Genomic DNA, 25,257 nt, shown 5'->3' with positions numbered 1-25,257 from the left:
CGACTCGCCCGAAAGCAGCGGGAAGAGCCGCATGGGCCACTGGTCCCGGGGGCAAACTTGACACCTCAGCAGACTTCTCAAACAGGTCCAGGAAGGCCTCCGGGTCATCTTGCGGGCCCAACTTCTGCAGTGGCAGCTGGAAGGAGCCAGCAGCTGCCGCGCTGGTCTCCGCGGGAACCAGCTCCGGAACCTCTCGCGGTCCTCCTGTTGGCCCTGGACGATCGCCTCGAAGCGGCGCTCCTGATCGTTTCTGAGATCTAGCAGGGCCCGATGTTGTTCTTGATGAAGGGCCGCGAGGGATGCGATGATGTCCGCAAACGGCGTCCCAGCGGCGGAGGTTGCCTGCATGGCGGCGGCTTCCGTCTTCCTTCCCGGGTTTCGGCACCAGTGTGGTAAAGGTTCTTGTGTAGTGGGAAGGAAGAGGACAGGGATCGGCTGTGGCTGCTGACAGTCTTTATTCTCACCAGAGAAAATATCAAACACATAAACAAAAAGACGGTGCAACGCACACTCAATAATTCCACATCCAAGGACGGGCTTCACTCCATGAAACGAGCACAGCTCACTCAGTCTGACTGTCAGCAGTCCCTCTCTCTCTCACACGCTCCTGCTTCTCCTGGCGTTTTATCCTGCCTCCACGTCAATTACTGGAACAAGAAACAGGTGTTCGTGATTTACTTTCAACCCGTTCAATCACCGCACATCCCCAGACGCTCCCTCCTGCTGCAGACCCCGCTAAACCACGCCCCCCTCGCCACAGTTAGTTCACCCAAAAATGAAACTTTTGTCTGATTCTGCGTCTGACTTTTTATTACTTTCCCTCATGCCGTTCCACACCCGTAAGACCTTCGTTAATCTTCTGAACACAAATTAAGATATTTTACTTGAAATCCGATAGCTCCGTGAGGACTTCATGGACACTTCCTCTCTCAAGATCCATATAGGTACTAAAAACATATTTAAATCAGTTCATGTGAGTACAGTGGTTCAATATTAATATTATAAAGCGACGAGAATATTTTTGGAGCACCAAAAAAACTAAATAACAACTTATTTAGTGATGGCCGATTTCAAAACACTGCTTCAGGAAGCATTGGAGCACAAATGAATCAGTGTGATGAAAAAGACATTTTGTACCTGCACAAAAAAAATAAAAAATGCCCCCCCCCTAACTCGAGAGTCAAATGTCGCCCATGTATGTATAAAATATATATTTTACAAAACATGTTCAACTCTAAAACTAAATATATTATAAATATATAAATAATCAGTTCAAATTAAATATTTGAACAAGTTCTGTGCCAAATTGTAGGTTGATATCTCAAAAAAAAAAAATAACTTCCAGTAAGACTTTTTGTGCGCAGTACCAAACTTTTTCGCTAGATGACATTCAGACTCTACTGGTGGTGACCATATAAGGACTCTTCAATTTCCATATATGGTTTGAGTAATCTGAACCATATTTTTTCATACTTTTCAAAATATTTATGAAGTAGACATCCTATTCAGAAGGTTTTTGAGCAGTAATGTTAATATTTGTATTTGATCCCTAAAACACATATAAAAACATATGGAAAGAATCAAAGTGTGTGTTATAGTTTGGCACCACATCACAAATGAAGAATCTACCAATATTATATCAGCCACCAAACATGAAAACTAGAGTCTGAAAACTTTCAAATGGTTTGTCAAGATTACTTTAGGTTTAGACTAAGATATTGTTGTTATAAATGTATAATGCTGAATGTCCCATGGCTGTGGGGAGAGGCAGTCTTAAAAATAGTGGTTAAAAACATTTTTATAAATCATAAGTTCAGATGTTTATTTTTTCTAATGCGTAAAAAGTATTGATATTAAAAGTTAATTATTTGTACATGATGGAATGTTTTTTCAGTGTGATTTTTGTGGAATTGTATTGAATCCAAGTAGGCTCAATTTGACGTAGACCATACAGGGAGTCGCCAGAAATCGAATGGTTCATGAGGGTTAAATAATCAAAAAAAAAAAACAATGTTATTTTTACAGGCATTTTCTGAATTATGATCAAACATCTTCACAGTAAAAATCATAAAAAAAAAACAGTCAAATGATTACAGATACCTGTAGATCTCAGCATTATTATGGAGATTGGTGTTTGCTAAGGAACATTTCTAAGTTGTACTCTTTTTTAAATTAGGATATTTTACTTTAATTTTATATATTTTTTTATTTATTTATTTTGCAGCTGCAGCTGCCAGTCATTGATTGTTTTGTTTTTTGTTTTTTGTTGTTTTTTGTTTTTTAATTTGGTGTATGTCAGTTGTAATGATCTTGAAATGTTATTTCCTTTAATAGCAAAAGTTTGTCACCCTGTGCCTGATCTATCATATTAGTTAAAGAACTGTAAAATATAAAATTATAATGTGTTTTAGACAGTGACTTGTTAACATAAAGGAACATTAAGCAAAACAGTGCAGCAAATTAAAAATAAAGCACTGGCCCCTAAAAATATAGGAGCTTCATTTATGAAGACAGGTCTAGAATGATCCTGAATGATCCCTTTTTATAAATCACAATTCATTATAAATTTAAGCTAAATGTGAAAAAGCACATCGACTCCACCCACAGAATGGCAAAAAGTATCTTTTATGATTCAGAAGCAGTCTTAATCATCATGGGCAAGGAAATCCAATCATGCTCTTAGAAAACATGCTCTCTGCGTAACTCTCTGGTTTCTACCCAATTTTTGTGTTTATGCGTTCAGGAATTCATTAGCATAAATAATTAATTAATTTCAGTAGATTAAAGTTATAGCAATTAAAATATTGCTTATTTGCACATATAATAATACCAATGCAAAATGTGATTCCCATTGTTCTTTACATTTGCATTGCATGCATCCTTTTCATTAGGCATATGAAAATCTTTACATCAGTTTCTGCCTTTATACATTTAGATTTGTTGATGACTTTTGACGTAGGATGAAATTCATGGAATTTTGAATACAATATCATCATACATGCATTTTATAAATGAAGCCCTAAGAATTGAAAGTCGATCTCATGCAATCTCCTGGACATTTCAAAGTTCACATGTTCGGCTTGATCCTCTATTTCCAGTTTCTCAGACCGATGGTCACACAACATTCATGAGTTAGAAATGTTTTTCATTTATTAGAAATTATACCTGATTTTTTATTTTCACATGTACTTTGTAACTCACACCATCTTTCATGAATTTTCCCAGAGATACAAATCTCCACAGATGGACAAGTCATGGACTGAGAAGACAACAGTTTTAGGAGGAACATCACAACCAGAATCAGGAGAAGCATCACACGCAGAATCAGTATCATTTGGAGGAATATCACAAGGAGAATCAGCAGCATCGGGAGGAGCATCACAGGCAGAATCAACTGTATTCAAAGGAGTATCACAAGAAAAATCAGCAGCATCAGGAAGAGCACCACAAGCAGAATCAGTAGTATCAGGAGGAACATCACAAGCAGAATCAGTAGCATCAGGAGGAACATCACAAGCAGAATCAGTAGTATCAGGAGGAACATCACAAGCAGAATCAGAGTCATCAGAAGCAGAATCAGAAACATTGCAAGCAGAATCAGCAGCATCACAAGCAGAATCAGTAGCATCAGGAGGAACATCACAAGCAGAATCAGCTGCATCAGAAGCAGAATCAGTAGCATTAGGAGGAACATCACAAGCAGAATCAGCTGCATCACAAGCAGAATGGGTAGCATCAGGAGGAACATCACAAGCAGAATCAGAAGCATCTCAAGCAGAATCAGAAACATCACAAGCAGAATCAGAAGCAGAATCAGAAGCATCAGAAGCAGAAATATCACAAGCAGAATCAGAAGCATCAACAGCAGAATCAGCAGCATCACAAGCAGAATCAGCAGCATTAGGAGGAACATCACTAGCAGAATCAGAAGCATCTCAAGCAGAATCAGAAGCATCAGAAGCAGAATCAGAAGCATCACCAGCAGAATCAACAGCATCACTAGCAGAATCAGAAGCATCTCAAGCAGAATCAGAAACATCACTAGCAGAATCAGTAGCAGAATCAGAAGCATCAGGAGGAACATCACAAGCAGAATCAGTAGTATCAGGAGGAACATCACAAGCAGAATCAGAGTCATCAGAAGCAGAATCAGAAACATTGCAAGCAGAATCAGCAGCATCACAAGCAGAATCAGTAGCATCAGGAGGAATATCACAAGCAGAATCAGAGTCATCAGAAGCAGAATCAGAAACATTGCAAGCAGAATCAGCAGCATCACAAGCAGAATCAGTAGCATCAGGAGGAACATCACAAGCAGAATCAGCTGCATCAGAAGCAGAATCAGTAGCATTAGGAGGAACATCACAAGCAGAATCAGCTGCATCACAAGCAGAATGGGTAGCATCAGGAGGAACATCACAAGCAGAATCAGAAGCATCTCAAGCAGAATCAGAAACATCACAAGCAGAATCAGAAGCAGAATCAGAAGCATCAGAAGCAGAAATATCACAAGCAGAATCAGAAGCATCAACAGCAGAATCAGCAGCATCACAAGCAGAATCAGCAGCATTAGGAGGAACATCACTAGCAGAATCAGAAGCATCTCAAGCAGAATCAGAAGCATCAGAAGCAGAATCAGAAGCATCACCAGCAGAATCAACAGCATCACTAGCAGAATCAGAAGCATCTCAAGCAGAATCAGAAACATCACTAGCAGAATCAGTAGCAGAATCAGAAGCATCAGGAGGAACATCACAAGCAGAATCAGAAGCAGAATCAGAAGCATCAGAAGCAGAAATATCACAAGCAGAATCAGCAGCATCAGGAGGAACATCACAAGCAGAATCAGAAACATCACTAGCAGAATCAGCTGCATCACAAGCAGAATCAGTAGCATCAGGAGGAACATCACCAGCAGAATCAGCAGCATCACTAGCAGAATCAGAAACATCACTAGCAGAATCAGAAGCATCTCAAGCAGAATCAGAAACATCACTAACAGAATCAGAAGCATCTCAAGCAGAATCAGAAACATTACTAGCAGAATCAGAAGCATCTCAAGCAGAATCAGAAACATCTCAAGCAGAATCAGCAGCATCAGGGGGAACAACTGGATTAAGCCAAGTATTACTGGAAGGAGGATTAGGACTTGTGGCAGGAGCAAAATGCGCAATTTTTGGATCACAAGGACACAGACAATTACAGACAAAAGCAGCAGGAATGGAGAGCAGAGAGCAATCAGGTAAAACAAACAAACAAAAAAAAACAATCCAACAGTCCCCATTGACTTTATATAGCATGAGACTGCCTCTTTGTAATTTCTGGCTTAAAACAAAAAACAGAACAATGTCTAAAAGCTGTATTTGACAGGGGAGTATAATCCACTCATCCTACTCAGCACTTAATTATTGCACTGAGAAGGCTGTGCGCTAAACACTTGTTCCTTCAGGAGAGCACAAACCAGCCTAGGGCTGAATTTTAGGAGGAGGCCTGATTAAGGCCTACCACCATGATCAGCTTAGGGAGCTAAGCACTATTACAAACATAACCCAAAAGGAAAGTGCAATGGGTACCTAATCATGGAGGCCAATAGTAGCTATATGTGAAACAGAAGTATATTCAGAAAGTGGCCTGGAGGGGCCACCCTAAACACCTGTCTTGCTGGGGCAGACAGACAACTTCAGTGGCAGCATAAGAGGTTGCAAAGTGCCCATATGACAATCCACCTAACACAATTCAACAAGCAGTGTACTCAGTAAAAGCACCTTTTACTCTTTAAAGCAAAAGGAGTGCAGTGTATGCCAACACATATTAAGGAAGGCCTGGATAAGCCTATAACCTTAACAGACACGTGGCATCAGCTCGTGGCAGTGTTTAGGCACCAAGAACGAAAAATAACCGAACCAAAGGAGGTTAGATTTATCACCTGGGCCTCTGGCCAACCAGAAATGTATACAGATAATTCTCAGAGAGAAATATACACAAACATACACCAGTATATTCAAAAAGGCAGCACATAGGGCCTAGCAACCTCTAAGACATATGGCGTAAGTCCAGTGGCCACATTTAGAAGGCTGTGCTAGAAACCCAGATACAGGGGAGCACAAACCACACTAGGGCTGAACCTCAGGAGGAGGCCTCATGAAAGCCTACAACCCATGATCAGCTTAGGGAGCTAAGCACTATTACACAGACAACCCTAACAGGGAAGTACAAAGCTCACCCTAACAGGTAGACCATACTGTGGGCACATAATGGGCACTCCTTCCCATTACGTCATTTCCGATTTGGTGTTTTTCAAATGTGGAAGTAAACTTTTCTCACAAAAAATGACTCCAGAATATTTATGGATATTTATACGTGAATTTTAAAGAAAATCTAGTTCCTACATAATTTTTTATACACCAAATCACTGAAGCTCTAACCTACAATATGCCCTTGAACAATGAAGATGTTTGTGAAATGTTTTGAATTGAAATATTTACAGCTTAAATATACAACCATGTTGAATTTCAAACCATAAAACTGCAAGCTCTAAAAATACAATGCATTAAAATACAAGCACGGTTAATGCAATGTATTTTTTTTTTTTTTTAATAAGTGCAATTCAACAAGCTTTTTTGTTTCAAAAACATATGGCATTATTTTACTTCCATATATTCCTGACAGATGCTTTAAAAGGATGAAAACTATTCTTTGGTAACATTACTTGTTAAGGCCTCACACAAATAATAATCTAGATAGTGTAAGAGTGTATGAAGTCAATTAAATCAATAAAAGTTCCTAACTACAAATTTGCAATTGCAATTAAAAAAAAAAATGTTTTCATGCTCATAGAGAAATAATAATTCTGTCATCATTTACTCATCCTCATGTAATTTCAAACCAAACATTTATTTTGTGTTATGCTGGTGGAGTCCTTATTGAGAATAAACAGGGTTAGATTTATATGAATTACTGAAAGTAATGAAGTAATACAAAATAATAAAGTTTGTAGTTACCATTAGGGTGATCAGTATTTGCTTTAGTTAGACACTTGGCCCTTGACTTTGTAATATTAATTTTGATTTTGTTTTCTTCTGGCTGCTGTAACTCAAATTGTGAGACAAAGTTGTTATGACAAAAGTCATTATGACAAAAAAAAAGCCAAGAGAAATGATAGGGATAATCTGTTGGGTATTTAGTGATGATGTCATAAACATAATTAAATATCCCAGGATGTATCTGTATACAGATACAAATAAATGCACAGTCTATCATTGTCCCAACACTTTTATATGTTTTGTGATATATTATAAGAAAAGTGTCAAATTCCTTATTACCGTATTCCTTATTACCAATATATTAATTAACGCACTATATTATTTCGGTAACACTTTACAAGGTTTCATTATTTAACATCAGTGAACTACATTAGTTAACATGAAATAAGAATAACAATACAAATGCAATAACAATGCTAATTTCAACATTTACTAATACATTATTCAAATCAAAAGTTTCATTTGTTTACATTAGTTAATGCACTGTGAACTAACATGAACAAACAATGAACAACTCTATTTTTATTAACTAGCATTAACAAAGATTAATAACAAATGTATTGCTCATTGTTAGAACATTTATAAATTAACTAATATTAACAAATGAGACCTTATTGTAAAGTGTTACCATTATTTATTATTATTATTATTATTATTATTTTTATTTTTTTTTGTATATTTAAACCATTTTGCATATTGATCATAAATATCTGGAAATATATTTCTGTTCTTTAACACTGTCCGTGTCTACACCAGACGCGAGTGGTGCAACACAATGCGTAAAAATACAATAGAACCCAATATAATCTGTGATATTGTCTACGCTGGATGCTGCGTGACGCGACAAATTCCAGACAATTCTATTTCTGACATAGTCCCAGTGCTTCGCAATGGTTGGATTGTCGCATAGACATTGTCTATGGTTGGATTGTCATGTAGACAATCCAACTAATCGACCAAACGACTATGGTTGTGTCTGGTGTAGACACGGTATAAGGGAATAACAATATTTCACAGTAAAAGAATGCTGTTTTCTGTCTTTCAGATTCACCTGAATACGAAAAGAAGTGTGTAACAGAAAACAGATTCCCAGAGCAAATGACTGAGCATTCTACATCGAATGACTCAGTTAAGGTATTTCAGAAAATCTCTAGAGAACTGTAGCTTTTAGACTATATTCAGTAGTTTATGGTAACTTACGGGCAGTGTTGGGGAAGCTACTCTGAAACTGTAGTTTGACAAACTAAAAGCTACTCATAAATTAAAATAGTTAAACTACAGTCAAGCTACCCTTTTGAAAAAGTAGTTAGCTACACTACAAGTTACTAACAAAAAGTAGCTAGCTACATTGAAACTACTTTGATTTTTGATTTTTTTTTTTTTTAAATGACGTAGCCATAATTATTTGTAAAATGAATGACTTAAAAAAATCTTAAATGTCTCACTGTACATTGCTAATCCTGTTATGGTGGAGCCGTTGTTTACACATTACATCTGCACTTTGCACCCTCACTTATTTCAGAGGTACCCTCCATGATTTGATTCTGGAAACGGACCTGCACTTAAACCGAACCAGAACTTAAATTAGATGCACAGAAAAATGTAGGTTAAACACAGCACATGATAAAGCTTTGAGATGTGAATCATGCGCTTCTCGCGTGAACATTCTGAAACCCGAGCAACCTATATTAGATCAGCCGTGTGACAAGCGCCCTAAGCTATATCGCGATTTTGTTTTCTGTTCAATTGACGGATACTTTAGCAATGCAAAACACTGCGTTAGTGAATTAGGTTCATTAAAACTATGGTGGGACAGATAGACTATGGCGGGTCACCACTGTAATAAAATAGTTTGCATAAATTTGATACAGACTGCAATAAAGCAGGACAATCAATTTAAAAAGGCTATTATTCGCCTGAATGTGCTTCGACAGACAGCGTTTAAATTATTTGTTTATAAATTAAGCGTAGCCTACCCTTTACTAATCGATTCGTCCAGTTTGAACCCACTCCTGTCCTTTACATAATCATCAGACGATCTCTTCTCGAACTGCTGATGAACTGATAAAGCCGCAATGCGTGATATAACAATAGATGGCGGTAATGCACGATGTTAGTTCGTGATCTGAAGACTCTGTGCTGCTTCATGAATGAGCTCGTCAGAACGCAACACAAAACAGAATGAAGCTTGTAGCTTTTGGTCGCGCTACACCGCTACTTGCTGGAAAAAGTAGTTAACTACTGGAAAAGCTACACTGTTTTAAAAGTAGCTGAACTACATACAAGCTACTGAAAAAATTTAGTTAAACTAGTAGCGCCGCTACATGTAGTTAACTACTCCCCAACACTGCTTACAGTACATAAAATTAATTCAAAACAACCTGATCTGGATATCTTTAGCGTGTTTAGAACTTTGATACATGTGTACTCAAAAGAGTGTGTTTCTAAATTATATTTAACACTGAATAAAAAAATCTATTTTGTCTATAAAACAGGGAGAAAACAAGGACATCGGAACAGCAGGAGTTGGTTCAAATCAATGCCTACAGCAGGAAAATACAAAAAAAATACAGGATTTATTTCACAGACTTCATCTTGAAGGCAGGCACCACTATAAACTGAGAGCCGCAGATGTTCTTCAGATAACTGCACATTCATTACAGTCCCATGAGTATTGTGCTGAAGAGGAGCTGATTCAGACTTTCACACAAAAACTACTGATGATGGACTACAGAGTAAGATACATTAATGTCAATAAGGACAGTGAACAGGATCACACACAACAAAGACACAATGACTCAGCTGAAGATAGTGATGATATATTCAAAGCAATGTCTTTGTTAAACCAAAGAACAAGCCAGTCTGAGCGAATCCACCCAATGGATGTTCAGATGGCGGTGTTTCATTGTGCTGATGGTTTCCTGAAGCAGCTGATGGTCACTAAACTGTCCCAGTGTCAGTACGCTCTGCCTCTGCTTGTTCCTGATCCATTCACACAACGGATTGAGTTTCCTCTCTGGACATTCAGACAAATCAACAAGTGCTGGAAGATCAGAAACACCAACAATGAAATCATCAGTAAAACCCAGCCGATCTACAAGGCAGACACTCCAATGGTGTTTTTCTTCAGGTTTGGCTCTGTGTCTTCATCCAAGTCTCAGCTGATGAACAGTCTGATCAATGAGAAACACAACACGTTCTTCCACAGGAACTGCCCAGGCAGCAGCAGAACCAGAGTCCTGATGGATGGAGTGGTGGAGATCGCCTGGTTCTGCCCTTCTGGGAAAAACATGGATAAATTCACTGGCTGTGTTGCGTTCTGTAATCTACATGGTGATGCAGGAGACCATGAGAAACAGCTGGAGATCCTCACTGAAATGTCCTCAGTCAATGTTGTTCTTTTACCACAACTGGACAGGAATGACAAACACGCAGCAATAATGCAAAACCTCTACAAGGACAAAAAGGCACTCATTTGTCTTTTTACAGAAGATGAATCTACTGTAAATGAGATGAAGAGAGGGAAATTCAAAATCGGTCTGAAGGACAGAAATCAGTCAGATGTATCTGAAGAACTCAGAAGAGCTATAAATGATTGTCTGTCAGAATCATCTTCCACTTTCAGACTTGAAGATGTGTCCAAACACTCAGACATCAGAGTAGATGAGGAAGATGACGAAGACTGCAGGAAAGGAAGAGAAGCAGCACAGCAAATGTTGAGTTTACTGGAGAAGAAAGATCTGACAGAAATCAAAGAAACATTTCTGCCTCATCAGGGGAAACTGTGGCATCAGTGGAGTCAGAAGAACAAAGAACTACATCAACCTCAAGGAGAAGAGATAGAAATGGACATCAGTGGAAAACAAACAGAGATGAAGAACATCCGTAAACAGCAGCATGAATCTGACATCGGAGAATATATGAAGTTTTTCATTAAAGAAATGAACTCACATGCTGAACACGAGAAGGCATTTTTCCTTAAATGGCTCCGAATCCTCCTGTATAAATATACTTCAGCTGACATTTCAGATCTACATCATAAATATGATGAAAAGTGGTCAACAGTCTTAAAACTGAAAGAGAACACTGATAAATCTGAGCAACTCGAGGCTGAACAAACTGAACTTGAGAAAATATCTGAGGAACTTCAAGCAGCAACCTTTGGTTTGGAGCACATCATGAGGGAGATCGGTCAGATCTATGAATCATGTTCATCTGTGAAGCAGAACAAGAAAGACCTGCAGTTTCACTTCTCTTCTCTCCCGAGTCTTGCAGCAGAAATGATGATCTCTGGATTTCCACTGGAGCTGATGGATGGAGATGCTGCTCATGTTCCTGTGGTCTGGATCTCTGCTGTTCTAGATGAACTCATCCAGAAACTGGGAGACCAGAGAGTCTTTGTGTTGTCAGTTTTAGGGATTCAGAGCTCTGGGAAATCCACCATGCTGAATGCCATGTTTGGACTCCAGTTCGCCATCATTGCTGGCAGGTGCACCAGAGGAGCTTTCATGCAGCTGGTCAAAATGTCAGATGAGATGAAAACACAGATGAACTTTGACTATATTCTGGTTGTTGATACTGAGGGTCATCATGACAATGAATTGGCCACATTTTTTGCTGGTCTTGGAAATCTAACCTTGATCAACATTTATGGAGAAAACCCACCTGGGCTGCAGGATATTCTTCAGATTGTTGTTCAGGCCTTCCTGAGGATGAAGAAGGTCAAACTGAATCCCAGATGTGTGTTTGTGCATCAGAACGTCTCAGACGTCAGAGCTGGAGAGAAAAACATGGAGGGAAGGAGACAACTGCAGGAGAAACTGGATGAGATGACAAAACTCGCTGCTAAAGAAGAAGACTATGACGCAGAATGTTTCAGTGACGTCATCAGATTTGATGTTCAGAATGATGTGAAGTATTTTGCTCAGCTCTGGGAGGGAAACCCACCGATGGCACCACCAAACCCAAACTACTGTGAGAACATTCAAGATCTGAAGGAAATTATTATCTCTCATGCTGCAAATTCACATGGAATGAGGTTTACACACTTAAAAGATCGTATTAAAGATCTCTGGGAGGCTTTACTGAATGAACAATTCATCATCAGCTTCAGAAATTCTCTGGAGATTTCAGCCTACAGGAAACTGGAGACTGAATACAGCAAGTGGTCCTGGAGGCTTCGCAGTGCCATGATGGAAACTGAGAACAAACTACAAAATAAAATAGAAAATGAAGAAATTCATGAGGTTGAGGAAGCTGATCTTCAAAGAGAACTGAAGAAGACAAGTGACGAAATGGAAAAATCAATGTCTGAATTCTTTAAGAAAGACAGAGATAAAAATATACTGATTCAGTGGAAAACATCATTTAAAAAAATCAGTGAGCTTCAGGAAAACATTGTGAGAGAAACAAAGAGGAAATTAAATGAGATTCTTCATCAGCGAGACCTGAAGAAAAAGATTAACGCTCAGAGGACAAATCATGAAAACACTCTCTATGAAAAGAGCAAAGAACTTGCCTTAAAACTCAAACAAAAAGCAAATGATGAAAAAACACTGAAGAAAAAGTTTGATTTGCTTTGGAAACAGAGTGTAAAGAAGATCATCAGAGACACTCCTCCAATCAAAGATACTGACATAATAAGAGATGTGAGAAAGATCCTCAGTGACATCTATGGAAGTGTTTCTGTCGACCACTGGAAGGTGAGCAGAGATATTTTCTCTGTGCTGGGTTATTACGATTATATAAAAGTAAAGAGATCCAGTGGATTTTTGGCAAATGCCATCAGATCATCTAAAGAGAGACTTGGTTATGCTCTCTCTAAAGAGAATGAAGCTCAAATAAGATCATTAGTCACAGATGTTGTTCAGCAGACAGACAGAATGATTCAGTCATTTAACATTGCAAATATGGGCTTCAACATCAGCTACATTCAACAACTCACAGAATACATCAAGAAGAGAGTAACAGAACATCAGGACGGACCAGTGAATTATGAGTTCAAGAAAAAATTCTTCATGGATTTAGTTATCTCCGTCTTTAAGAGAGCAAACAAGATTATCACTGACCAACACAGACTGTTCAAGGAAGCCAATGATCCTGTTCTGTATTTGGAGAGGAAGAGAGAAGAGTACTATAGTATTTTCGAGAAATATTGTCATGGAGCAACGTCCTCTGCCATTTTTGGTGAGATCATCTGTCAGAAACTGAAAGAGCCCCTTGAACAGAGTGTCTACAAGAAGACTGCCAGAGATCTAAGTGATGAAATGAGATCAAACTGTCAATCACTGAATGGAAACAGATTAAAACTGGAGAAACACATCCTGAAGACACTGGCAGAAGAGGAGGACTTTAACAAATACATGAACTACATTCATAATCCCAGAGATCACTTGAAGAGTTTCATCAGAGATGAAGTCAGTCGGTACATCACTGATAAGTTCAGTGTCAGTGTTTTACCCAAGATGAAGGAGAACATTGAACTCCTGCAGAAGAAGATCATGAAAGCAGCACATGAATCTACTGAACATGTTCAAGTGAACAGAAGAGATGCTGGTTTGTGGTTGAAGAGTTTCACACAGAAGCTCTCAGATATGCTGATCTTCTCTGAAAAAGACCTCAGTGGAGTGAATCATGATGATGTTGATGTGAATCTCCTAGAAGATGTGATAAGACAAGAACTTACCGCAACAATTTTTGACATCAGCAATAAATTTAAGACTTTTCCAATAAAGCTGGACTTTAAGTTCAGGCCAGATGAGCTTCTGATTGATCATTTGTGTCAGTGCTGTTGGGTTCAGTGTCCGTTCTGTAGAGCCACCTGCACCAACACCATAGAGAACCATGATAGAGATCATAGTGTTCCTTTCCATAAAGTGACTGGAATTGCAGGGATATTTTACAGAGGAACAAGAACCCTGCCTGTTGAAATCTGCACATCAATGGTAGCAAACAGAAATCTTTATTTTTATCCCAATGCCTCAGACGATTTATTCCTCTGCACAGAATACAGAAGAGCAGGAGGAGTTTATGCAGACTGGAACATCACCCCTGACCTTTCTGAACTGCCCTACTGGAAGTGGTTTGTATGCAAATTCCAAAAAGATCTGGAAAAACACTACAATAAAACATTTGAGGTGAAGGGGACGATCCCAGATGAATGGAGAAAATTCTCAAAACAGGAAGCTATTGGGAGTTTGGATCGATACATCTCTGGTAATTTCATAAGAATAAAGTATATTTATGATACAATGCTAATCAACACCATTAAATATATATAGAACACTTCAAATTAATATACTGTCTGCCTCATTCTGTGATAAGAAGCCACAAACTCACAGTACTTACAGAGACCATTTACTCTATGAAACATTATTGTTTAGCACATTATAAACATCTATGTTTGAACAGATATCCACGAACACATTACAAACATGTTTCACAGTAAACACTGGTCTAAACATTCTTATATTCATTATGTTACAGTATAAATACTCATATTACTTTGATATCATACTGTTTGATATTATAGAGCATAAAACAGTCTTGTGTTGAACCACATTTAGAATTATTTAGAGATTTAGCTTATTTCATATTTCAACCTTTATTTTTTTTTTTTTAAGGTTGATTACACACATTTTAGTCGGGCAATAGTTCATCTAGTAAAACGTATAAAAAGTTTATGTAACAATAACACATTAACTAATGTAATTGAGAATAAATTACTTACTGATGATATCCTCTGTTGGATCATACAAGGCATACAATACAATAATCATACAATGATCTTCTTCTGAGGTAAATTCAAGGTTTATTCCTCACACAGCGTATTCATCCAAACTCAATGAAAAGCAAAGGAATCTGATGAAGCTTGATGCTTTGTTTTGTCAAGGCATTTACAGGTTTGCGTGGCTCATGTGGATGATTGCCATATGAATAGCTTGCGCTGTGCTTGGGTGTGGGCACATTAAAAAATAATGCTAAGATTACACTAGAGGTTTTATACGGATTACATAAACAGTGAATGCTTGTTTTCGATATAAATTCCTTTATTTCGGTAGACACATTAAGCTTTTTAGAGCTCTCATGTCTGTGTGGCAAGTATTTACTGAGTTTTGGTTAATTTTTCTAACGCATTTCAGAAAGAAGTTCACAGAGACTGACAAAGCAGAAAGTGCACCCTTTTTATATATTATAAAAGGTTTATATTATTTAAAGGTTAAATATTTTAGTTCTGTAAGTGAATGGCCATATTTCACAGTGAAAGAATGCTGTTTACTTTCTTTCAGATTCACCTGAAAACACAAAGAAGTGTTTAACAGGAAACAGATTACCAGAGCAAATGACTGACGATTCTACATCAAATGACTCAGTAAAGGTAATCACAGAAAATCTTTAGATAACTGTAGCTTTTAGACTGATTTTATATTCAGTAGTTTATGGTAACTTACTGTACATAAAATTAATTCAAAACAACCTGATCTGGAGCATGTTTAGAACTGTGATACATGTGTACTCAAAGGAGTGTGTTTCTAAATATATTTAACACTGAATAAAAGGAAAAAAATATATTTTGTCTATAAAACAGGGAGAAAACAAGGACATCGGAACAGCAGGAGTTGGTTCAGATCAACACCTACAGCAGGAAAATATTGGAAGAAAAAAAATACAGGATTTATTTCACAGACTTCATCTTGAAGGCAGGCACCACGATAAACTGAGAGCCGCAGATGTTCTTCAGATAACTGCACATTCATTACAGTCCCATGAGTATTGTGCTGAAGAGGAGCTGATTCAGACTTTCACACAAAATCTACTGATGATGGACTACAGAGTAAGATACATTAATGTCAATAAGGACAGTGAACAGGATCACACACAACAAAGACACAATGACTCAGCTGAAGATAGTGGTGATATATTCAATGCAATGTCTTTGTTAAACCAAAGAACAAGCCAGTCTGAGCGAATCCACCCAATGGATGTTCAGATGGCCGTGTTTCATTGTGCTGATGGTTTCCTGAAGCAGCTGATGGTCACTAAACTGTCCCAGTGTCAGTATGCTCTGCCTCTGCTTGTTCCTGATCCATTCACACAACAGATTGAGTTTCCTCTCTGGACATTCAGACAAATCAACAAGAGCTGGAAGATCAGAAATACCAACAATGAAATCATCAGTAAAACCCAGCCGATCTACAAGGCAGAAACTCCAATGGTGTTTTTCTTCAGGTTTGGCTCTGTGTCTTCATCCAAATCTCAGCTGATAAACAGTCTGATCAATGAGAAACACAACACGTTCTTCCACAGGAACTGCCCAGGCAGCAGCAGAACCAGAGTCCTGATGGATGGAGTGGTGGAGATCGCCTGGTTCTTCCCCTCTGGATCATATGATGATAAATTCACTGACTGTGTTGCCTTCTGTAATCTACACAGTGATGCAGGAGACCATGAGAAACAACTGCAGATCCTCACTGAAATGAGCTCAGTCAATGTTGTTCTTCTACAACAACTGGACAGGAATGACAAAAGTGCAGCAATAATCCAAAATCTGTACAAGGACAAAAAGCCACTCATTTGTCTTTTTACAAAGGATGAAACTACTGTAAATGAGATGAAGAGAGGGAAATTCAAAATCAATTTGAAAGACAGAAATCAGTCAGATGTATCTGAAGAACTCAGAAGAGCTATAAATGATTGTCTCTCAGAATCATATTCTACTTTCAGACTTGAAGATGTGTCCAAACACTCAGACATCAGAGTAGATGAGGAAGATGATGATGACTGCAGAAGAGGAAGAGAAGCAGCACAGCAGATGATGAGTTTACTGGAGAAGAAAGATCTGACAGAAATCAAAGAATCTGTTCTGCCTCATCAGGGGAAACTGTGGCATCAGTGGAGTCAGAAGAACAAAGAACTACATTGACCTCAAGGAGAAGAGATAGAAATGGACATCAGTGGAAAACAAACAGAGATGAAGAACATCCGTCAACAGCAGCATGAATTTAACATCGGAGAATTTATTAAGTTATTTATTATAGAACTGAACTCCGCTGATGAACATGAGAAGGTATTTTTCCTTAAATGGCTCCAAATCCTTCTGTATAAATATACTTCAGCTGACTTTTCAGATCTACATCATAAATATGATGAAAAGTGGTCAACAGTCTTAAAACTGAAAGAGAACACTGATAAATCTGAGCAACTCGAGGCTGAACAAACTAAACTTGAGAAAATATCTGAGGAACTTCAAGCTGCAACCTTTGGTTTGGAGCACATCATGAGGGAGATCGGTCAGATCTATGAATCATGTTCATCTGTGAAGAAGAACAAGAAAGATCTGCAGTTTGACTTCTCTTCTCTCCCGGGTCTTGCAGCAGAGATGATGATCTCTGGATTTCCACTGGAGCTGATGGATGGAGATGCAGCTCATGTTCCTGTGATCTGGATCTCTGCTGTTCTAGATGAACTCATCCAGAAACTGGGAGACCAGAGAGTCTTTGTGCTGTCAGTTTTAGGGATTCAGAGGTCTGGGAAATCCACCATGCTGAATGCCATGTTTGGACTCCAGTTTGCCGTCAGTGCTGGCAGGTGCACCAGAGGAGCTTTCATGCAGCTGGTCAAAGTGTCAGATGAGATGAAAACACAGATGAAGATTGACTATATTCTGGTTGTTGATACTGAGGGTCTTTGTGCTCTAGAACTGGCTGGAAGATCAACAAGAGATCATGACAATGAATTGGCCACATTTGTTGCTGGTCTTGGAAATCTGACTTTGATCAACATCTTTGGAGAAAACCCATCTGAGATGCAGGACATTCTTCAGATTGTTGTTCAGGCCTTCCTGAGGATGAAGCAGGTCAGACTGAATCCCAGATGTGTGTTTGTGCATCAGAACATTTTAGACATCACAGCTGGAGAGAAAAACATGGAGGGAAGGAGACGACTGCAGGAGAAACTGGATGAGATGACAAAACTCACTGCTGAAGCCTATGATGCAGAATGTTTCAGTGACGTCATTAGATTTGATGTTCAGAAAGATGTGAAGTATTTTGCTCAGCTCTGGGAGGGAAACCCACCGATGGCACCACCAAACCCAAACTACTGCGAGAACATTCAAGATCTGAAGGAAACTATTATGTCTCATGTTACAAATACACATGGAATGATGTTTACACACTTAAAAGTTTGTATTAAAAATCTCTGGGAGGCTTTATTGAATGAACAATTCATCATCAGCTTCAAAAATTCTCTGGAGATTTTAGCCTACAGGAAACTGGAGACTGAATACAGCAAGTGGTCCTGGAGGCTTCGCAGTGCCATGATGGAAATAGAGAACAAACTACACAACAAAATAGAAAATGAAGCAATTCATGAAGTTGAGGAATATGATCTCCAAAGAGAACTGAAGAAGACAAGTGACGAAATGGAAAAATCAATGTCTGCATTCTTTGAGAAAGACACATATGCAGATATACTGATTCAGTGGAAAACATCATTTAAAAAAATCAGTGAGCTTCAGGAAAACATTGTGAGAGAAACAAAGAGGAAATTAAATGAGATTCTTCATCAGCGAGACCTGAAGAAAAAGATTAACGCTCAGAGGACAAATCATGAAAACACTCTCTATGAAAAGAGCAAAGAACTTGCCTTAAAACTCAAACAAAAAGCAAATGATGAAAAAACACTGAAGAAAAAGTTTGATTTGCTTTGGAAACAGAGTGTAAAGAAGATCATCAGAGACACTCCTCCAATCAAAGATACTGACATAATAAGAGATGTGAGAAAGATCCTCAGTGACATCTATGGAAGTGTTTCTGTCGACCACTGGAAGGTGAGCAGAGATATTTTCTCTGTGCTGGGTTATTACGATTATATAAAAGTAAAGAGATCCAGTGGATTTTTGGCAAATGCCATCAGATCATCTAAAGAGAGACTTGGTTATGCTCTCTCTAAAGAGAATGAAGTCCAAATAAGATCATTAGTCATAGATGTTGCTTTACAGACAAAGAAATTGATTCAGTCATTTAACATTGCAAATATGGGCTTCAACATCAGCTACATTCAACAACTCACAGAATACATCAAGAAGAGAGTAACAGAACATCAGGACGGACCAGTGAATTATGAGTTCAAGAAAAAATTCTTCATGGATTTAGTTCTCTCCATCTGTAAGAGAGAAAATGAGATGATCACTGACCAACACAGACTGTTCAGGGAATCCAATGATCCTGTAATATATGTTGAGAAGAAGAGGGAAGACTACTATAGTATTTTCCAAAAAAACTGTCATGAAGCAACATCAGCTGCCATTTTTGGTGAGATCATCTGTCAGAAACTGAAAGAGCCCCTTGAACAGAGTGTCTACAAGAAGACTGCCAGAGATCTAAGTGATGAAATGAGATCAAACTGTCAATCACTGAATGGAAACAGATCAAAACTGGAGAAACACATCCTGAAGACACTGGCAGAAGAGGAGGACTTTAACAAATACATGAACTACATTCATAATCCCAGAGATCACTTGAAGAGTTTCATCAGAGATGAAGTCAGTCGGTACATCACTGATAAGTTCAGTGTCAGTGTTTTACCCAAGATGAAGGAGAACATTGAACTCCTGCAGAAGAAGATCATGAAAGCAGCACATGAATCTACTGAACATGTTCAAGTGAACACATGAGATGTTGATTTGTGGTTGAAGAGTTTCACACAGCAGCTCTCAGATGTGCTGATCTTCTCTGAAAAAGACCTCAGTGGAGTGAAACATGATGATTTTCATGATTTCAACCTCCTAGAAGATGTGATAAGACAAGAACTTCTTTCTGTAATGTTTGAAATCAGCAGTAGATTCAACACAGAGACATTTCCAGTAAATCTGGACTATAAGTTCAGGCCAGATGAGCTTCTAATTGATCACTTCTGTCATTGCTGTTGGGTTCAGTGTCCGTTCTGTAGAGCCATCTGCACCAACACCATAGAAAACCATGATGGAGATCACAGTGTTCCTTTCCACAGAGTGACTGGAATTGCGGGGTTGATTTACATGGGAACAAGACACTGCTCTATTGAAATCTGCACATCAGCAGTTGCAAGTAACTGTCAGTATTTTTATCACAATGCCTCAGGTGAAAATGTCCTCTGGAGAGAACACAGAACAGCAGGAGGAGTTTATGCAGACTGGACCATCAGCCCTGACCTCTCTGAACTGCCCTACTGGAAGTGGTTTGTGTGCAGATTCCAGAAAGATCTGGAAAAACACTACAATAACACATTTGAGGGGAAGGGTGAGATTCCAGATGAATGGAGAAAATACTCAAAACAGGAAGCTATTGAGAGTTCGAATCAATACAGCTAATGGAGCAGATACAGAATGTGACTTCATCTGTGGATTATCACAGTTAGAAATGAGTTACTGTTACACATCAGTGAGACTCTGAACTCATCAACATCTCAGCAAATACATCAGATACAAGAGGATTAAAAACTATGATCAGTCTAAGTATTCAGTTCTATTGAGTTCGATAAAAGACATTTGAATTTTAGACATGCAACATAATTTTTTGTTTTTTTAGATTTATAGATGTTTTAAACAGTTGTTTGTTTTTGGTTCTGTTTTTGAAATTAGCTTAAGATATTCTGATTATAAAATTATAACATCAGATGTTTTTTAAGTTCGGTTTTTGCTTCAGAAGGCTTTTATTAACCTCATGGAGCCAAGAGGACTACTTTTACATTGGATGGGTGCTCCTTTTTTTGCTTCAGAATTGGGCCACCCATTCACCGCCATTATAAAGCTTGAAAGAGCCAGGATATTTTTAAAAATATCTCAGATTGTGTTAGTCTGAAAGAAAATATGATGGCTTGAGGGTGAGTAAATCATGAGATCATTTTCATTTTGGAGAGAACTAACCCTTTAAACTTGACTCCTAATGAGACAACCTGCAGAAATAGGTGTCAGAGTGGGTCACATGATGCGAGGCTAACAATCTCACACTGAACATCAGACCAAGGAGATGGTTGTGGATATGGGGAGGAATGAGCATTTCTATCAGCCACTACTGATCAAAGACTCTGGAGTAGAATGAGCGAAGGCAGATAGTAGGAAATGCCAACCAAAGACTGTACTTTCTTCAGAAATTGAGGACCTTTGGCATGTCAACACAAATACACCACAACTTTTACAGATGCATTGAATAAACCTGCTGTATAGCTGTGTGGTTTGGCAGCAGCACAGTACATGACAGGATAGCACTACAGAGGGTGATAAGGCTGGCCCAGAAAACCACAGGAACATACAGTATCTCCCATCACTACGGGACATCTACTGAAACATCATCTGTAACCCCACCAATCCTGCCCATACGTTTATCACTCTCATGAAGTCTGGCAAGCAGTAACCGAATAGACTCATCATCAGACTGATCAACAGTCAACATCCACTTCCTCTTCCATTGGAGTCATCAGGATAAGTGCAGGACCTGCTCTATTGCAATCTGCACTTTACCAACTGGACTATTACATACACTCCTCATACTGTATTGGACTGATTAGCATTGAGACTAAAAACACTTGACTATACACAGTCACCTTATTGTTATTTGTCATTTAGATGTATATTATTATTATTATTATTATTATTATTGTCTACTGTCTTTATTTGTGTATCCCAGGCTTCTCATGACTTTCCCAAGTTAGCCATCAACCCTCTTTGTATTCCTCAGTATATTCATTATCAACAATATGTAATCGAAAAAAAATTTAAATTATAAAAGAATGTCTTTTTTAATTCATTTTTTTGTAAAAAGTGCATAGGGTCGCTAGCGACCCGAGGTATGTAGTAGTGTAAGTATATTTTTTGAGTGACAATAATTGAATATCTGATGACTCAATAATTGCTGTTCTTCTTTATTCCTCAAGATGGCAATGTCTGATACTCGATGACTTGAGATTTAATGTGTGCAGGCAGAAAACAAAATAATACACAAGTATTTCAAGTAAACTTGAAATGGCTCAGCGATTTACTGCAGAGCAAGTGCTGTTTGCAATCAAATATTAGTGTCACTGTCACTTGATGGTGGATCTGGTGAAGAAGCTGTCAGCAATCAAAATATGGATTTTGAAGACGGTTTGAGAATATGGTTGAGATCAGCAATATGAGCCAGATTCTGAATGTACTGGGAAATGAGCTCTAACGATGACAGCAGTGATGAAGCATCTGCTCAAACTGAATCCTTCCAAGTTCCAAAATGTATCAAAATATGCAAAACATTTTTCTAGGCTTGATTGTGTTTTAGGGGCACAGTTTAACATGTCTTAATGCTTCGGTTTTTTTAAATGCTGTATTTTTCATATATTTTTATCTTAATTCTACACCTCTGTTTCCACTGTCATATGAACGGCTCGTTTGACTTCCCGCTACTATGAAGCCACTCCCTCCGACATACGCAATGTGCTCAGATTGGTCAGCAGGTTGGTTACTGGCCCAGTCTGTCGTGATTCGCTAAAGCGTCCGGAAACGCCACGCCCCTTACCATTCGTAGTTACGCGCTTAGGTGGAAAGTAAATAATAGCGCCTACATTGCTGTATCAAATTGAGCCGAATCAGACCCAGATGAAGAGGAAAAAGTAGAACCTCTGCAATCGCGGCTTTTGAAGGATGTTTATGAATGGTATTTCATTTAGTATTTGTGTCAAAGTGTTTAGATAAGCTGTCACTGCTGTTTGGTAGCTTTCAATATACAGTTTTATCCTGATTAAAGCTTTCCTGTAGTAAATACATGCCTGAGTAGTCGCATTTTTGTAAAGGTAGCGTTTAATTTATAGCATGAACAACTGTTTGTCTATGAACAAAGAAGTTTGTTGGTGTTTGTTGCACTAGAACTTAGCTAACTGGCTAGCAAAAACGAGTTGCTCTTTGTATACGTCTTAGATGCATTAAAAATAGCAACAGAACTATAACATTACGTTTAAAAGACAAACAATAAAACGTACTTACAGTTTGGGGCTGATAAACAGCAGCTTCTGCTTTTAAAGTGGGAACTGCTTCATATTTCAGTAAAAGTCTTTGTGTAAATCCAGCACTGAACTCGTGTAGATTCAGGAAGCTTCTTCAGCGCCGCATCCAGTGTAGAAAATATCACAGATTATAATGGGTTCTATATCTTTTGATGCGTCGCGTCGCACAGCTCGCGTTCGGTGTAAACAACTCTTCCGCTTTCATCACGCTGCGCCACATGGCCTCGCCCACTTTGTTGCGTGTTCCCGGGGGCAGTGTTTATGTTAATAGCAAGGGTTTATGATGTCACCAACCCGGGAAGAAGCTTGTTGTAGTCCAAACCGCCCGTTTTTGTAGGCAATAAAATGCCATAACTTTAAAAGACAATATCTCCGTGTACATTGAACTTTCAGCGCTGTAACTTTGCAGATAGTGTTTATGCTTAAGCAGCAACATTACACACTAACTAAAGTTAAAAAAGTGAAATTGCATGCCGTACTGATATTCAGATTAAGAGCACTCTCATCTCATAATATGTTAATCCATACTGGAAAAATGATGACTGTAAAAGATGAAAGCAGCTCAATCCAGACCTACAGGTGTAACAATTACTGACTATTGACTGGTAAGATCCTCAGAGGGGAAAACCTATAACAACAGAAGAAAAGAAAGAGTGTGTCAGTGAAGGTGGTTGTGAATGTGTGTAGATGTGTGTTAGTTACAGGATCAGAGAATGACACCGTTCCTCTGTCATAGTCCAGATCAACTCTCACACGCTTAAGATCCTGTTCGACAGGACACGATGGTTCATACAGTCCATACCACACACTCCAGTCATCAGTTTTGAAGAAATCACGTCCCTTCCTCTGGTTTGATGCTGTAGTTACTTCAAGACTCCAGTGTGAACTCTCTGTAACCTCCACATCCCAGCAGTGTGTTCCTGAGTTAAAACCCTCTGAACCCAGAACACACTGATAACAGTCAAATCTCTCTGGATTATCAGGAAGGGGTTGTTTGTTCCAGCTGAATCTTACACTGGTCAGATCATATAAGAGAGCACTAGATCTGGATCCGCAGCGTTTGGATCCAGAATCACAGGAGCTGATAAGACACAATAAATATCTGCTTTTATTCTGATGTTCATATAATGCTAAAATCTGTAATATTCCCTTATGCATCATTTCTAATGTATCTGTAAGAGCACAGATCTTCTTCAGACTCATTGTTTTGGACAATGTCCTGCATCTTCTTCCAGACTCTGAATTGCAGGTTGCCCAAGTAAAGTGGCACATGAATCAAAGCTCCAGAATCCATCTGTGGATCCGGCTGTAAGATCTGGACTCTGGAAGAACATTCAGGAGTCAGATCAGAATCAGAGACACCAGCAGATCACTCACCTTTCCTTGATTGTTTGTTTTATGTTTGTTTACAGTAATTTTGCAGTTAGATACAAGAGAAGTCCTACTGTGGAATTACTGTGAAAGTCATGCAATTATTAACCTGGAACATACTTTAATTTCACTCTAATTTTTTTAATAGTGTATTTATTCATTAGACATTTGTTCTTATTATATACTGCTCATTCCAAATAGTTTCTAAAATTAGTTAAACGTTACTATACTTAAACTGCACTTAATTTTTAGTTACTATAGTAACTTTAGATCAAAGATATCCTGAACTTGATGGGTACTAGTATTTTTTATAAATCCAAAGCTGCTTTGATACAATCTTGTATAAAGACGTGACAACATGATTCAAGGTTTCAAGACTTTTATTTTTTATTTTTTTACCATGCTTTAAAACTTAATTATCAAGCCAAACATTTAATTATCATCAAAATTTGATCTGAAACTGAGTCAAACTCAAAGATTTCAGTTATTCCCAGAGTTACTGAGCATTTGTTTTTATGAATCAGATGTGTGAACAGCTGTAATCAAGTATTTCTATACTAAATATATTTTATTCAACATTGTTGTGGATTAGAAAGAACCTTTTACATCCATTTATTTCAATGAACAAATGATCATTTAACCTCTATAACTGAAATATTGAAAATGTGCATGTTGAATTAACTCTTTCAGTGGCATAATACAAAAATAAAAATTATACTATTATAAAATTATGTGAAAATTAACAAAGTTACACGTCACTGAAATAATTGGGTAAATTAACCTAAAATGTGACTCCTAAAATGGGATTTGCGACCCATCAGTGCTTCTCATT

General features: G+C 38.2%; 1 pseudogene; it reads left to right on the top strand.

The window, feature by feature from the left end:
- Nucleotides 1–23,579, top strand: part of LOC137017185 (uncharacterized) — a 40,008-nt pseudogene extending 16,429 nt beyond the window's left edge.
- The last annotated feature ends 1,678 nt before the right edge of the window (nucleotides 23,580–25,257 follow it).

Source organism: Chanodichthys erythropterus, chromosome 3, assembly GCF_024489055.1.
Source record: "Chanodichthys erythropterus isolate Z2021 chromosome 3, ASM2448905v1, whole genome shotgun sequence".
Classification (NCBI taxonomy): Eukaryota; Metazoa; Chordata; class Actinopteri; order Cypriniformes; family Xenocyprididae; genus Chanodichthys; species Chanodichthys erythropterus.
The sequence above is the reverse complement of the archived record's forward strand: the minus strand, read 5'-3'. Positions and strand labels throughout refer to the sequence as shown.